The sequence below is a fragment of the Mustela nivalis genome (genome assembly GCF_964662115.1).
Source record: "Mustela nivalis genome assembly, chromosome: 4".
NCBI classification, from domain to species: Eukaryota; Metazoa; Chordata; class Mammalia; order Carnivora; family Mustelidae; genus Mustela; species Mustela nivalis.
The window spans coordinates 135,433,600-135,446,569 of record NC_139023.1 but is presented as its reverse complement, the minus strand read 5'-3'; positions in this window follow the sequence as shown (position 1 = coordinate 135,446,569).

The window sequence follows — 12,970 nt, the reverse complement described above, 5'->3', positions numbered from 1 at the left end:
AGAGAAGCAGACTCCCTGCTGAGCAGGGAGCCCAGGGTACCCTGGGATCCTGACCTGAGCCAAAGGCAGATGCTTTACCAACTGAGCCACCTAGGTGCCTGACTAAATGGAATTCCTGCTGAAGGCAGGTGGGTGTCATCAGGTCTCACTCACCTGGGGGATAGAGGGGATGAGAAATTTGGTCATATTGAAGGTTATTAGAATATTAAGGGTGGGAGATTCTGGATAAACTGATCCAGTAAGATTTTTGGTACAGTTTTTCTCTTAAGGACTTGCTCAAGAATAGAGTCTAGTTGAAAAAGAGCTCGGATAAACCTGAGTAGAGTTTGGTCAAAGAGAGAATCTGCCAATCTTTTTATTTATTTGGTCATATTTTGTAAATTTTACAGCATTATCTCTAATTATTGAAACTAAAGTAGTAAAAAGAAATGTTACCAAAGATCAATTCCACTTTCTGTTTTCTAAGCTGATTTTCTATTTTTAAATAACTATACTCCTTTATACAGGTCCCTTGGAATGGGCTGCTTCATGAGTCAGGAGGAAAGTTACTGAAGGCATTAATGGGAAAGACCACTGGAACTCTGAGGCCATCAAGCACTGGCTAAGGGCAACTCTCCATGGGTTGCACTATAGATCCTACTGATCATTGATGTGAGTGTTGGGTTTAAGTCACTCTTTTACAACAATCACTTTGCTAATAGACACCAAAGCTTGAATCTGATAATGTGCTTTTCTCTGTATTTGAGGTATGTCTTCATCTGCCCTCTCCTCTGCCTTTTTTTTTTTTTTCTTCTTCTTGTAGAATTTCCTTTTATCCATTTTCTCTAGTTTCAAAATTTTCTCCATGGCTAATGTACTTCTGACTACTTAAAAAAATCTAAGAAGCCTGGCTTAAATTAGTGTTTTCTCTTGAGACTTTCTAAATAAACTTCACTGTCCCTCTAGTTCTGCCTCCTTTCTTTGTAACTGTAATATACCCATGTTGCATAAATATGAGACTCTTAGATATAAATGGAACTTCCCTAAATTATCACTTCCTCCTGCGCAAAGAAGCATGGCTACAATACAATATAAATTAGGGATGGTGGTATTTTTTTTCACAGGCTACATAATGTATAATATAATTATTATTTAAATTTTTACATATTTACCTAAATTTAATTTCCTAATAAATGAGTTTCAAACATGTTTGTCAGATATTAATTAAGCATAATAGGCCAGATTTTGTGCGTTGATGTGAAGCATATGAATTATTACCTAACTGCAAAATCACTTTCTTTTACCTTATAAAGTACCATTCCACCCACTACCATGCAATGAAACTAGATAAAATTATACCATTAAGATTAATCTTATGGCATATTCCATTTGCCTCATAAATTTCTGGACATTATTCTTATGACTGTTCTCTAATAAAACATTATTGTATTCTTTTAAGATAACCAAGTCTATGAATTTATTCTGCAATTTCTATTTTCTTTAGACTGGGTTTTCTCCAATATTATTATTTTATAAAAACAAAATTTTAAAAATGAACATCACATTATAATAAAGCTATGTTTGTATTATTCTTATGTGTCATAATTTATTCACTGTTTTGCTATGAAAACTTATAATTCTACAGATGAAAATGATAGGAAACATTAGGTAAGATGTGTTTCTGGAGATAAATCTTTATTCTCAAACCACTTGCTTCTCCTCAACCACTGTCTTTGAACTGATCCCTGCATAACTCAACATCACCGAAGAGAGAAGCCTCACAAGAAACTTAATTGATCAAAATATGAATGATGCTAATAGATGGGAGGAGAGGAGGTCATGTTAAATCCATTACGTTTTCAAAAACATCAGATGCTGCCAAGAAAAATGCTCCAGAGACACATAGGACAATAGTGTTTAGCTCATAATGAGGTTCCTCTGAATCGATTCTGTATCATTTCCATATAAACTGTAGAGAGAGTGCATATTAAGAGATGGCATTGACACATAGCAGAACAGTGACAATAGTGTCTCATCCCTCCAATCTTAATTTATTGATGCTGACAATCTAGTTCCTCTACTAGTTGTCTCACTATTAGTAAATCTTAACCCCTAAATGTGCCCACCTGTTATGACTTACATCACAAGCTCTACCCTAGTAATATTTTCCTCTCTTGTGATTTCATTATTTCCACTTACTTATAGAAGTAAGAACAGAAAGAAGTAAAGAATGAATATATGACATTAATCTCCAGTAGTATCCCAGTTCAAGACCTTAAACCAACCCTTATTTTAAATGAGAGGATTTGTAAGAAGTAAAATAGTTGAATGCCAACATAGCCACAATTCAGTATGATTATTTTTATACCAACATATTTATGAAAAGACAACCAGTTTTGTTAGCCAACTTACCCAAAGGGACTTCAGTAGAATGTTTGATATGTTCTAGTTATAACCTTATTGATGAGTCAAACGTTATCTCTATTTACACAGGGAAAAGCAAATTAGAATTACTTTTTCAACAAATATTTATTCAGTGTAGGCTATTATCCAGTATTGTACTAAACACTGGAGACTCTGGAATCAAAAGAATAGTCTAAAATCTCTATCCTTGTAGTGCTTATTTTCCAGGGTGTGTATTTGTATATGTATGCATATGTGTCTTGTGAAAGGGATGGGGCTTGGGGAGAGAGACAGACACTAAATGAGATAAATACACACACAAATATGTGCATATGTATACCCATATGTGTATATTATATGGAGGTAAGCGCTATTAAAAAAATCAAGCAAAGACCTAGAAATTATGGAAAGGAAAAGGTTTGGGGAGGAAGCAGTTTTAAAATAGACCTTTATGTATATTTCACTGAGGTGACATTTAAATGAATACCACGAGGAAATGAGCCATAGAGGCAACTGGGGAAAGATCTTTCTGACTATAATAATTGAGATCATAGGTTGTAAAGTATAGCTATGTGAAGAGTTCAGGTAGGATGAAAGGCAAGATCATTAGAGGAGAATGGCCTAGGGTGTTGGTGGGCTTTGACTATCTTTCATGTTTAATAGTACATTATTTTCCTTTAAGAAAAAACATGGCTACCTCATCATTAGACACGAAAATCATGTGGAATTGACTTCTTTCACACATATAGGGATGGTCCCTGATTATGATCATTCTTAAGGCTAGTGTTTTCATCTCTAATAAGAAATAATGTAATGAAAATAAATATTTCACATTTACATTGTGGGGACAAAGAGAAGCTTCATCCTTTTCCACAATAACTATTAGAAGATGTATTTCCCTTGGAGACATATCTTGAAAGAAGTTGCTGTGGCTGATATCAAAGAGGTTACTACCTATGTTCTCCTCTAGGATTCTGATGGATTCCTGTCTCATGTTGAGGTCTTTTATCCATTTTGAGTTTATCTTTGTGTATGGTGTAAGAGAATGGTCGAGTTTCATTCTTCTACATACAGCTGTCCAGTTTTCCCAGCACCATTTATTGAAGAGACTGTCTTTTTTACACTGTATATTTTTTCCTATTTTGTCAGAGATTATTTGACCATAGAATTGAGGGTCTATATGTGGGCTCTCTTACTCAGTTACACTGGTCTATGTGTCTGTTTTTATGACAGTACCATGCTGTCTTGGTGATCACAGCTTTGTAGTAAAGCTTGAAATCAGGTAACGTGATGCCCCCAGTTTTGTTTTTGTTTTTCAACATTTCCTTAGCAATTTGGGGTCTCTTCTGATTCCATACAAATTTTAGCATTATTTACTCCAGCTCTTTGAAAAATACTGGTGGAATTTTGATCGGAATGGCATTAAAAGTATAGATTGCTCTAGGCAGTAGAGACATTTTAACAACGTTTATTCTTCCAATTCAAGAGCATGGAATGGTCCTCCGTCAAGATATGTCTACAGGGGCTTCCTGTGTGGCTCAGTGGGTTAAGCCTCTGTCTTCAGCTCAGGTCATGATCTCAGGGTCCTGGGACTGAGTCCCGAATCGGGCTCTCTGCTAGGCAGGGAGCCCCCTTCCTTCTCCCTCTCTCTCTCTCTCCCTCTCTGCCTACTTGTGATCTATCTCTGTCAAATAAATAAAATCTTTAAAAAAAAAAAAAAGATATGTCTCCAAAGGCAAAGGAAACAAAAGTGAAAATGAACTTTTGGGACTCCATCAAGATCAAAAGCTTCTACGCAGCAAAGGAAACAGTCAACAAAACAAAGAGGCAACCCACAGAATGGGAGAAGATATTTGCAAATGACAGTACAGACAAAAGGTTGATATCCAGGATCTATAAAGAACTCCTCAAACTCAACACACACAAAACAGACAATCATATAAAAAAATGGGCAGAAGATATGAACAGACACTTCTCCAATGAAGACATACAAATGGCTATCAGACACATGAAAAAATGTTCATCACTAGCCATCAGGGAGATTAAAATTCATTGAGATATCACCTTAACACCAGTTAGAATGGCCAAAATTAGCAAGACAAGAAACAACGTGTGTTGGAGAGGATGTGGAGAAAGGGGAACCCTCTTACAATGTTGGTGGGAATGCAAGTTGGTGCAGCCACTTTGGAGAACAGTGTGGAGATTCCTCAAGAAATTAAAAATAGAGCTTCCCTATGACCATGCCATTGCACTCCTGGGTATTTACCCCAAAGATACAGATGTAGTGAAAAGAAGGACCATCTGTACCCCAATGTTTATAGCAGCAATGGCCACGGTCGCCAAACTGTGGAAAGAACCAAGATGCCCTTCAATGGACGAATGGATAAGGAAGATGTGGTCCATATACACTATGGAGTATTATGCCTCCATCAGAAAGGATGAATACCCAACTTTTGTAGCAACATGGATGGGACTGGAAGAGATAATGCTGAGTGAAATAAGTCAAGCAGAGAGAGTCAATTATCATATGGTTTCACTTATTTGTGGAGCATAACAAATAACATGGAGGACATGGGGAGATGGAGAGGATTAGGGAGTTGAGGGAAATTGGAAGGGGAGATGAACCATGAGAGACTATGGACTCTGAAAAACAATCTGAGGGGTTCGAAGGGGTGGGGGGGGGTTGGGGAACCAGGTGGTGGGTATTAGGGAAGGCACGGTTTCCATGGAGCACTGGGTGTTGTGCAAAACCAATGAATACTGTTATGCCAAAAAGAAATTAAAAAATTAAAAAAAAAAAAGAAGAAGATGTATTTCCCTGACCTGGATGCTATGTGTAAGATTAGTTGAAGAAACTGGATGGCACTACCATGAAGATCCAGCATGAAGTTTCAAGCACATTAGTGACATTCTAGGAAACAGAAGACCTATTATTGTGTTCCTAGCTCAAGCCTTGCTTGAAGAACTACCTGTGAAGACTTTAGTCTTAAGAGTTGTGTATATTCTTTCCATGATTAAGCTAATGGGGATTTTTAACAATGCATGAAAATCTTATTCTGCAGAATCTGGCTATAGCCTCTGAAATTAGCTAATGACTTAAACTAAAGATTGAAGATGGTATCAGAGACAGACTTAAAGAACAGTATTACAATGTGTTATTTGGAAGGAAATTGAAACTTAACATTGGGCATATTTGGAGATAAAAAACTTAGAAGCAGGTTGAGTTAATGATAATAAAAGAAATAAAAGCTTTAAGTAGTTTTTGATAAGAGTTCAGGATATAGTACCCCAAAATATGGCATATTTAGTATATTTTATATTTTAGTATATTTTAAAGTGAAGGAGTTTAGCAGCAGAAGAGAAGTTTCTACTTTGACCTTCTCCCCTTCCTATCTCCTGGAACAGATCATAAAACCAGCGTGTGATAGGTGTGTGTCCTGTACCTGAAGAAAAGGACCACTCTTATCTTCAAATCCAAAAAAGCCCTGAGAATAATCCAAATAAGGAGGCTTTAATAGGTTTCTCCTCATTTTTCCTTGACTTCTTATTTTTCTCCATAACTGTCAACTTTTCATCAAACCTAGCATAAAAATACTTGGGTTTAAGTGTTTATAAGTAAGTTCTAGAGATAACATTTCCTTTAGCCACTGTTCCACTCCCCTTTTAACTAGTTCATTTTCTTATCAAGCCTTTTATCAAGGACAGAACTAGCAGCTCAGGCTCAACCACCACGAGCAGTGGTCTGTTCCTGGGATCCTTCTGCCAGCTCCCAACCCAAGGCAGGAGTTATAGAAAGGAAGGGCATATTAAGATTTTCAGAGGGGATTTAAGGTCATACAAACAAACAAACAAACAAACAAAATAAAGTGATACAAACAAATCTTCTGGCCTTGGCCTTGGGGGAGATCATGAAAGTCTAGAGTGGTGGAGGGGAGAAGGGTGGAAATTAAACTGAAGTATACAGCTGGAAAATTTCCTCTAGATAAGTCTAGTGCTTCAATACTTTCTCAATTCTTCTGTCCATACATGAACCACAGTATCCATGGAACAAGACTGTTTCAGTAAATATGATGCTCTGCCAGCTAATTTTTTCCTGCTTTTCAGAAAGCTGACACTAAAAGCATAGTTCTCACATTTAGTGCATTTGCTTTCTTCTCACAGCTGATTTTCTACATAAAATATTTCTATGCTGTCAAATAAAGAAAAATGAACATAGAGAGGAGAGATTTTATTCAGAAGAATGATTGCAATAAGGAAAGAAGGAGTGTTGCAATCGGGGAAGGAAGATTATTGCAATAGGAAGAATGATCCCACATGAGATCTGAAGGCATCTCAGGAATCAGAGAAAAATTCTATTTTTTCTTTCTTTTATTTACTTACTTGAGAGGGAAAGAGTGTGAACACGACCAGAGGTAGAGGGGAGAAGCAGAAGAAGAAGGAGAAGCAGGCTCCCTGCTAAGCAAGGAGCCCAATATTGGGCTCCATATGGGGCTCCATGCAGGGCTCTATCCCAGGTCTGGGGATCATGACCTGAGCAGAATACACATGCTTAACTGACTGAGCTACCCAGGTGCCCTGACAAATTCTCTTTTATAGGAAGAAATAAACAAGGCTAGAGAAAACAAGACAGAGGGGAGTGAGATGATGAACAGGTGACTTGATTGGTCAATCAGTGGTACAAACAGTGCAGTTAATCATTTATGAGGCAAAAAATAGGGCTTTGGAGTGTCTGCAACTGCCTTTGTCCTAAGTAAAAATGGAGATATCTTCCAGTCTTATCTAAGTCCTATCTTTGGAAAGATAGATAGAAAGAGAGATATTTTATAGTTAAGCTGTTTCCATGAACTCACAAGGGTTGCGTGTGTAAGGAGGTGAGGAAAGAGGTATTCTAAATTGTCACTCTTTTCCAGGAACACAGGATTCAGGTGAAATTCAGCATTATCAGTTGGGGATGGAGCGGGGAGGGGGGGAACAGACAACTGAAAAGTAAGATAATCCATTGATGGGCAGAGTTGTTGACAAAATGTCTCAGAAGAATCTTTGCTACTTATCTACCAATTATACAACCTACAGTGTATGCTAGCAATAACAAGAAAGAAAATCAGCTACATAAACATAAAAGCCTTCCCATAGAGACAGAGTGTGGTAAATGATGTGGAGGAGGAACATGATTAAAAGCTCTCCCTGCCCCCTCAGTCCTAGGACTGAGGACTGACATAATTACTTTGGGAATTACACAAACTCTGTGGAGTGAATCTCATTCACTGGATGGTTGGAGAGGGCAAATAATCTATGAGTACTTGTTCATAGACTATGGACCTCTAAAAAACTGGCAGTATTTTCCTAGAGAGGGATACCTTCCTTCTATGCAAATTCACAGTAGTTTGATTCACTGGAATCTGGAGTGATAATTCAAGCCTATGCAAAGTCCACTAAACCCATTTCCTATGACTTACTAGTTATGCTACAAGTCTCCAAATCAAATATCTACGCTTCTCTTTTAAATCCCACAGAAGTTTTTTTCTAGATCTTAAAACAGTTAAAAGAAATCTTCTATGTCCGTTTTCTATTAGATTATATTCATCCCCACCCCTGGCTGACTGTCAACCTCCCTCATTTCATCCACTTTAAAACTGCAGTCCTAGCAGCTTATGGCTTGGTGAGCATGTCAAAACAGGGTTATGTTTTCAAAAATTAAATTTGAAACCTCTCTGAGCTCTAAAATATCCTTTGGCAAGGACAGGGCTATAGGATATTTTCCCCTCTGAAATTTCAGAAAAGATGTTTATTTTTATCATTAACATTGTTCATCTGTCCATTCATTCTTACTCATTTATCAAAAACTATATCATGTACTAAATGCTAAGAAAATAGAAAGGAAATATATGCCCTCCTGCCCTCAAACACCTGAAAGTTTACTAAAGTCACAGACACAAACACAGACACACACAGAATTACACCACTGTGTGCTAAGATCTTAATGTTTGTAAGCTCAAGTGTATGGGGGGAAATGTGATAATTCTATAGCTTTACATTTTAACATGCCACTTAAAATCCATGACAAAGTACAAATTAATCATTTTTATTATTTTATAAGGTTCTTAAAGTGATTTATCCTTAACAGAAACTATAGATCAGAAATACAGGAAGAGTTTGGCACAACGTGACTGCTATGATGATTAGCTTAGGTAGGGAAAATGCCATTTAGAATTTAGTAAGTCAGGGCCCGGGGATGCTTACACCACCACCTGTCATTCTCTCTTAACAGCTCTGAACTTGGTCAACTACTTAGAATATTATTGCACCATCTTTCAATCTCTGCCTGCAGTAGCTTAACACAGTCACTGACACTTTTTTTTTTTCCCCTGCAATCTAAGTTGGTATGGACAAGCATTTTTGAAGGCAGCCCTAAGGCCAAGGAGAGTATTTATATCTACTGCCATTCAAAGAATAGCTGAGCCCATAATGCATTTGATAGATCTTGCACTTTTCCTATTATGTTTCTGAGCTTCCTCTGAGTATTCTATGAAAGACTGTAGATGTTCTTAATCAAGAAAAACAACATATTTCTTCCATCATTCTGTATTTGTTATGTTTTCATTTACACAGATTTCATGTCAAGTGATATTGAAGTTTCAAAAATAATTTCGTTATCCACTGGAACATGTACAATGGTTCTAATGTATTGGTATTCATTGACCACATTTAATTAATTTTGATAAACTAGGAGATGCATTGTGGCTTTGTATATAAACATTTTCTTTCTTAATATAAGACTACATGAAATTCAGGCATTCCTGGTGCAGTTAAAAAAGCAAGTACCTAGCAAAGCTCCAGTGTGAATATAAAAATCCCAGTTTCCTTATAGTTGAAAACTATGTGAAATGCTGAAGTGTCCAAGATACTAATTGAATTTCATTATTTCAGTATGGAGAACTCTATTTCTAAGGCTTCTTGACAGTCCCAACTCCTCGTGCTTCAAAAACCTCTCTAAGATAGATTTGTTAGATGATAGATAGGTAAAGGAAATAAGGGGAAACTAGATATTGAATCTGTCAATATCTACAGAGTACAAACTACATAAAGAGTTTAATTTAAGCAACTAAAAATATCTTTTGGTTAAAGAATTAAGTAGGGAATCCATTACATTCTCATCCATTGTGTTTTCTTACACCTGAAGTGGAAACTAATTCAGGGCTATTGGAGTGGGGAACAAGAAATAAAAATGGACTAACTCATCAAGTATATCATGGAGATGAACGTAGTAAGGAACTCACGTCTTTCCACTGTGAAAACATGTTTAAAGATTTATTTATTAATTTATTTGAGAGAGAGAGAGAGAGAGAGAGAGAGAGAGGGGAGAGAAGCAGAGGGGGGGAGAGAGAGAGAGAGAGAATCTCAAGCAGGTTGCCCACTGTGTGCAGAGCCTGACTCCGGTCTTGATCTCAGAACCCTGAGATCATGACCTTAGCCAAAATCAAGAGCCTGATACTTAACTGACTGAGACACCCAAGCAACTCTCTACTGTGAAAACATTTAAATTCATAAATCTGGGATGCTATAACTAGGATCAAAGCAAACAGTGTTTTATGCAATACTCATTTCTTCCTTTACTTTCATCTCATCATAATGTGAAGATTCTGAAACATAGTATTTGAGGGTTCTTAATAAAATTAAGCCTTTCTATTGATTACTAGATGCCAACTCTCCCCTTTAATATGTCTACATTTCATCAGAATCTATAACTGCTGTTTTTACGTAAGTTACTCTTTATTCGCAAAAATTACAGAAGACAAAGAAAAGAACTAACCCTGTGTGATGATAAAGTTATGTTTTTTATTGCTCCTGAGAAATGGAAGATGAAAGAAAATCCCTTTCTTAATATTATATACTTTATTTGGAAAATGATTATTTAGATTACTAGGTAAATTGTCTAATATGCTAACCTCATATTATGAAATTTTTAACAAGCATAACTTAAAATATATGAATTCACAGAGACCACATGTCTTCAATTACAAGTCACTGCAGCAGTGATAAATCCTTCATACAGGAATTGCTTGACTGATGCTCTTCATGGATAGTTGGCAGGAAGATAAGAAGAGGGATAACATTTCCTATATTGGTTTTAGTAAACTGATAAACACACAGGGAATGTGACAAGTGATCTACACAATCAAATCTATCAGACTGCAGAAAATTGAAATTAACCTTAAAACAGAAGTAATGCTGGAAAATCCTCTTGAGTTTGCTGAATTCAAATATTCCTTTTCATGTTCTCAGACTTGTAAAAATTAAAATATTATATATTAGTCTAGAAACTCTACTACAGTTTAATTTACTACAAGCCTTTCATCTCAAGAACTAGGTTATTTTTAAATGCAAACATTAAATAATGCAGAGCATGCCACTAAATGGCCTTCTCACATAATGAAAAAACTCAAGCTTATCAGAACAAATAGATTACATAGTTTGCTCCTTCATCACTGTTTTACTATATCTAAAACATTACGCTTAATGATCCAGTGTGATTCCTTAGACCTAGCAACATAAAGAACCCAGCATCACCTAGTCCTAATTTCATAAGGGCTAAAAAAGTCAAGGTCATGGAACTCCTGGAATCCTTTATACATGATATGTATTCATTCACACTGTGTAATTATTTTTTTTCAAATTGTGAACAAAGAATTGTGGAAGATCCTATAGTCAATGCCTTAAAATCACTATGTCAGATTTGAACTTTTTAAGAAGAATTATTAGAATTTGAAAAAAAAAAGAATTTGAAAAAAATAAAAAATATGGGTAATGAAGAAAAATGATGGAATAGAGATAATTTAGTCCAGAGAATTTATGAACCTGAATTTAGCCAACTTCTGTAAGCCAGATGCCACAAACCTAGTAAAAAGTGTGAAGGCAATCTTGTCACATAAGATCATGTATTAATTCATCTCTGAACATTTATGGACACTATATGCATCAAAGATCATTAGACAGCAATGTTTCTGAATGCTTTCTTTTTGTCTAAAGAAAAGAAAATGCTTACTATATCCTACCTTCCTTGATATTTTTCCTTTAGTTTCTCTGCCTCATAATATCTGCCCAAACCCTCCTCTCCAGTCTCCCCTATGGACTAGCTATATTTTCGTACATTTAGCAAATACTAATTGAGCACCCACCATACTTCTTGGTCAGTGGCAATGTAATACTGAGCAAGAAAATGTCACTGCACTTGTGGAGCTTACATTGAAGTGGCAAAATTGAAAAAAAAAAATGAACAAGTAAACTTATAATTTTGGGTGTTGATATGTGCTATGGAGAAAATGTGGCAGGATATAGGAATTGAACAGAGTGGTAAAGGCACTGGAGCACTCTTTTTAAGGAAGTCTTGTTAATGCTGAGTGAAATAAGTCAGGCAGAGAGAGTCAATTATCATATGGTTTCACTTATTTGTGGAGCATAACAAATATCATGGAGGACAAGGGGTGTTAGAGAGGAGAAGGGAGTGGGGGTAAATTGGAAGGGGAGGTGAATTATGAGAGACTAGGGACTCTGAAAAACAATCTGAGGGATTTGAAGTGGCAGGGAGGGGGTGGGAGGTTGGGGTACCAGGTGGTGGGTATTATAGAGGGCATGGATTGCATGGAGCACTGGGTGTGGTGAAAAAATAATGAATACTTTTTTTCTGAAAATAAATAAATTCAATTTAATAAAAAAATAATAAAATAAAAAAAAGGAAGTCTTGTTAAGAGGCAGGGATACCTAGTTCACTTTACTATCTAGAGAAAATATTCTCCAGTAAATTCATCAGCAAATACCAGAGGCCTGAGGTGAGAACCAGACTAATGTGGTAGAAACAGAACAGAAAAGAAGAGAGTGGTGGCAATGGGATAGTTCAGATCCTACTGGATCAAAATCTTAAATTCAAGTCAGTAACAACCTTACAATCCCAGAATAGCCTTCAAATAAAGTGATTTTCCATTCTTCTTTAAAAACACAAGAACATTCTTTCAAATTAAAATCTAAAATTTGAACATAATATTAAATAATATTTTAGTAACAAGTATTAATAATCACAAGAAGTGGTTACTGGCAACATCTGTATAATCTTTTCAACATATAATATTCATAAATAATATTTATTCATTCCATAAATATTATCAGGCTTCTGGAATACGAATATACTAATATTGACACTGAAAATATAGTGATAGAGGCATGGTTTCTGCTTTTAAATTAATTACAATAAAAGCTTTGCTAGATAAACATAAGATATTAAAATAAAACCAGATGATCCCTGTATTTTCCCTTCACATGAGTATAATATTGGATTGATATTGTTTAGTTATTTCTAACCACTTCCTTTTTTCATTGTTTTTTATAAACATATAATATATTTTTATCCCCAGGGGTACAAGTCTGTGAATCTCCAGGTTTACACACTTCACAGCACTCACCATAGCACATACCCTCCCCAATGTCCATAACCCCACCACCCTCTCCCTTCACTCCAGCAACCCTCAGTTTGTTTTGTGAGATTAAGAGTCACTTATGGGGGGCGCCTGGGTGGCTCAGTGGATTAAGCCGCTGC